Below are 5000 nucleotides of genomic sequence, written 5' to 3'. Positions count from 1 at the left end.
ACTTTCAATCCTGCTTCAAGAAGTCATGATAATATTAATCTAATTTCTTAAAGATCTCAACTGTTGTTTGAAAAACTATTAAAATATCATCTAGAAATACACTGGCAGGGTTTCCTAACAGCTCATTTAGAACTGTATTCATTGATTTTCCATAACCCAAATGGTATTCGTTTGAACGTTTGAACATGTCTCGTTGATGTAGAAAAGGCTGTGAATTCTTGTGAGTTATCATGCAACTCGATCTGCCAGATTGCAGAAGTGATATTTATAGTGCTGAAAAACCTATTCTCGGTTCCCAAACTCCTAAGAATGTCTCCTATTACCAATAACGGTAATATGTCGGGTACAGTCTGTTTATTCAATTCATTATAATCAATAACTGGACGCAAGGTACCGTCTGCTTTTGGCACCATAATGAAAGGGAAACTCCATTCACTTTTACTATGTTCAATAATATCCTGCGATAACATTTTAGTGATTAATTTATTTACAATGGCTAGTTTGGAGTGTGTTAATCTGTAGGCAGGTATATAGATATCTTGAGTCCATGGTTTTAATTTGATCTGATGATTTAAAACAGTTGTTTTGCCCAAGGCGTCCCCCGGCATAGAAATTACTTTATTTTGTTTCAAGAGCAAAGCAACTAATCTTTCATCCAACTCAGGACAATTAGTAGGTTCTACTTGATTTTTGTACTTCTCTGCCAAATCTGTTTCTTCCCGTATTAAACAGATTGATGAAATTGGTGATTTCACCTCCTCCACACTCGCATTTAAAATTTTAATGGATTTTGTACAAACTTGAAAACATCCTATTTGTGTACCTTGTCTTAAGACTATGCCTTTATTCAAAGTGCTAATCACTAATAATTCTATCATGTTCTTGTTTGTCTTCTAAATACTTGAGTTCAATTTAAAACCTTTTATCTTAATTGATTCTGGGATGGTTAAAGCTTTAGAGTCTACAGTGACTCCTTTCAACTGAGCTTCTACCCTGTTAATTGCTCTAGAGTGTGATAATATAAATTTTAATACGCCATCTTCAACAATTAGCAAAGCTTTGCTTGTAGTTGATGAATGAATAATTTCTAGTATTTTTTTAACATCTCATTTGGGTTCACTATATGAAACTTTATTTTCTGTTGGTCTGGACCGCTCTCCCCGCAATCATCCAATCTATCATTGTTATCTTCCCTATCTATTTCAAGAGATTTTTTTATTACTGATACTGACTCTTAAGTCTGGTTGATTTAAAAATGGGATCAACTGTGATTTCAACAAGATCCTTAATTCAGAAGGACATATGATCATGTTCTTGTTTACATAGTTACAAATCAGTAAATATCCTGGGAAAACAGACTCTTCTACATCTATCACTGGAATGTAAAAATTTTCATTTCTATAAAAGATGACTTCTAATTCAACCTTACCTAATGTTTTTAACTGACTTCCTGTTGCTCCTTGTAATGAGTTATGGATTGGTTCCAAGATTTTTACTCCCGGTTTCAATTGGTATAAAGCTCTACTAGTTATAGCGTTTACTACAGATGCTGTATAAATAAGTATTTGAATAGGTTTATAGAACACTACTCGCAATGAGGGGTCCTACAGAAGTCCTTCCAAATGTTATAGTCAGTTTACAATTGTCTCTGATATTGGTGTTTTCTTTCACCCTTCTATCCCTCTTATCCTTAATACTGTCTATTTGTATTTCTATGGTTAGCTCTATAGGGTTGTTTTATTTAGTGCCTGGGGTTTTTCCTCTTGTTTCTGGATGAATAAAAAAAATTGGCATTGCTCTAGAATTCTGTGTTCTATGTCCTACCTTCTGGTGATGCAACCAGAAAGGTGGATTTCTACAATGATACTCATTATGACCTTCATATTTGCAGTTTCTATAAATAGTTTTATAATAACACTCTTGTCCTTTATGCCCCCATTTATCACCAATCTAACATTCAATTCTAGCATTCCTTGGTGTGCTTCTAACCCTGTGTTCAGATCCTCTGTTTCTGTAATTACTTCTAGAGTTCCTAGTTTCTCTCTGTTGTTGCATTCCCACGGTCATCACAAATGGACTTCTTGCTTTATTTTCACTATAGTCTTGAAGAAGATAATCTATCTCCCCTAAATCTATTGCTTGTTTAAGATCTTTATACAGTTTTTGTGCTGTTAATTTATCAAAATTATGTATTAATAATGCAAACGCTATTAATTTGGTAACCTATTTTTTTTTTTTTTTTTTGTCACAAGATCTTTCTATCCAATTTGAATCCTTCAACATAAAAATCATGTCCTCAGACCATCTGTCTAATTTTGCCAAATATTTTGTGTTAGTTTTACTTGTTTTTACTTTCTTTATCATTCTAATCAAAGATCTGATATTCACACCTTCAGTGTTTTAAAGTAAATTTCAATCGACTGCCTCCTTGTAGTCTTCCTCACATGTCCGGCGCGTACCTCACACGTATATCAACCACGTCTTCCTAGAAGTCTTCTCGTTCACTCGTAGTAGTAGTAGTCCCTCATTTACTCGTAGTAGTAGTACTCTTGTTCACTAGCTCGTCGTCCCTCGTTCACTTGTAGTAGTAGTAGTCCCTCTCGTAGCCAGCATGTAATGCGTGGTTGTGGTTGCGTGCACTGCGTGGTTGTGATTCCGTACATGGAGTGGTCGTGTGCACTGCATAATCCTGTAGATGGATGATCCATACACTTGTAGCCATATTTTGCACTAAGTCCTTTAGATGTATTATTTTGGACTAATATTAATCACCAGTCTCTTCGTTAGTAGCGTTACGTTTCATCCGTTTCGTTCCTAGCAGCCGACACTGTGACCATCCGTGGTCCCCTTTCACTCCTCTGTTGTCGTCTATATGTGCCGTCTTTCTTTTGTACTTTTACTTTTTACCTTCCTTCCACCACTGTCTTGATTATGTATGAATAATCACTAACAATCTTCTGTTGTAGGCCTCATGCCTCAGATCATCCAACTTAATCAAGTTCCACTTAGCATATGTAAAGGAGAGGGTATATAAACGTGATTGTCACATCAGATGACTTCCATCAGAAATCCTCAATTTGAGTACTAGGACAGTTCTGCAATGAAATCACTATTTCTTTAGTCCAATGATCTTTCATGTTAGATATAAGAACTTCCCCTAAGGGCGTGATCTTACAATCGTAAACCAATTGAATTTTCTCCTCTTCCAACCATTCTCCAATCAGAACAACTGTTACAATCCCGTAAGCAATCCTGCTTACTCAAGCAATCTCGAAATAAATGCAGATACTGATTTAGTTTACATATTGTTACATCAGCATAAAAATGAACATTATACCGGAAGGAAACCGGGTCCCCGGCGACTGTTTGTAAACATTAGACAAAGAGCGAGCTTGTGCAACTTTCTTCGCCTACCAACTGTTTTTTACCAAACATCCAACTCATAAAAATTAAATTCTCACCACCTACCCCTCTACCTACCTCATTTGTCTACCTATATCTACGAGCCTCATCTACAAGCCTCTTACAGTGTGCATCTGTATGCGTATTTGTATATATATATATATATACATATATATATATATGTATATATATATACATATATATATACATATATGTATATATATATATATATATATATATATATATGTATATGTATTTGAATATATATATATATATATATATATATATATATATGCATGAGAAATCACATAAACTCGTGATTCTAAATATGCATAAAAACCACAAAGGAAAAAGAAAAACTGATGACCAACCACTTTTGTCTATTCAGACATCCTCATCCCTGAGGATGTCTGAATAGACGAAAGTGCTTGGTTATCAGGTTTTCTTTTTCCTTGGTGGTTTTTCCACATATACATATATATATATATATATATATATATATATATATATATATATATATATATATATATAAAATATTTCTATTTTATATATATATTGTATATTTTTATATTTATATATATATATATATATATAGTTTATATATATATATATAAACATAGCACACACACACACACACACATACAAACGTACACACACACACACACACATATATATATATATATATATATATATATGTGTGTGTGTGTGTGTGTGTGTGTGTGTGTGTGTGTGTGTGTGTGTGTGTGTGTGTGTGTGTGTGTGTGTGTGTGTGTGTGTGTGTGTGTGTGTGTGTGTGTGTGTGTGTGTGTGTGTGTGTGTGTGTATGTATGTATATATACATATACATATATATATATATACATACAGAATTTGGAAATAATAACCATAATATTTTTATCTTTTCAGAAGTGGTCTCGATGAGGACATCATTGAATATGAAGAAAATAAGATAAAAGAAAATGTTTCGTAATTTTGTGAAGAAGTGTAATAAAGATGTTTTTCATATAAATGTGAAGTGACGCGAAACACCAAAATAAAAATGTAACAAGAAATAAGTGAGTAATAAGAAAACTCTCAATAATTGGAAAGGGCTTTCGACGCAATTACACCTTTAAGCTTGCAACTTATAATGAGAAGCAACTTGGTCTCTCTGGAAACACGAGAAGGCGCCAACATTTGCAGTAGGACCTCCCTGTTTTTTGCTACCTTCTTCAGCAGCAGCTTCTTCCTGCAGTAGTTATCACTGAGATAGGTATCTTTAAGAATTTATGAGTGAGGCCATTACAGCCTGCAGATGTCATTAGTTCCGTAATTAACCATAAAATCCTGCAGCTATACTTGAAACTCTCAGCAAGTATCGACCAACGCCGGAGGAGACATGATACCTATCTGCCAATTGGTGTCATTATCAGTAAGTGTGTAATTATCACTAGTATGTCATAGACTTTAGGTTTATCTTATGAATCCTCATAGCAACACTTAGTGAAACAAGTTTTTGACCTAAGTTACTCTCAAACCTAGTAACAGGAGAGTTTAAGTTACTATTAATTATACCATAAATAAAACCCATTGTGGTATATTTTCTAATAATATCGAAA

The 5000-nt window shown here is 33.9% G+C and overlaps 1 protein-coding gene across 1 annotated transcript in view; it reads left to right on the top strand.

The window, feature by feature from the left end:
• The window catches only part of LOC143037220 (uncharacterized), a 388207-nt gene that overhangs the window by 130018 nt on the left and 253189 nt on the right, over positions 1-5000 (top strand). Inside the window, exon 2 of the mRNA XM_076205341.1 lies at positions 4309-5000. This exon is cut by the window's right edge and continues 726 nt beyond it. The gene's annotated coding sequence lies outside the window, so the exon portion shown is untranslated. The remainder of the gene's footprint in view (positions 1-4308) is intronic.

Source organism: Oratosquilla oratoria, chromosome 22, assembly GCF_046742065.1.
Source record: "Oratosquilla oratoria isolate Oo_2021 chromosome 22, ASM4674206v1, whole genome shotgun sequence".
NCBI classification, from domain to species: domain Eukaryota; kingdom Metazoa; phylum Arthropoda; class Malacostraca; order Stomatopoda; family Squillidae; genus Oratosquilla; species Oratosquilla oratoria.
Note: the sequence above shows the minus strand (reverse complement) of the source record. Positions and strands in the feature narration are given on the sequence as shown.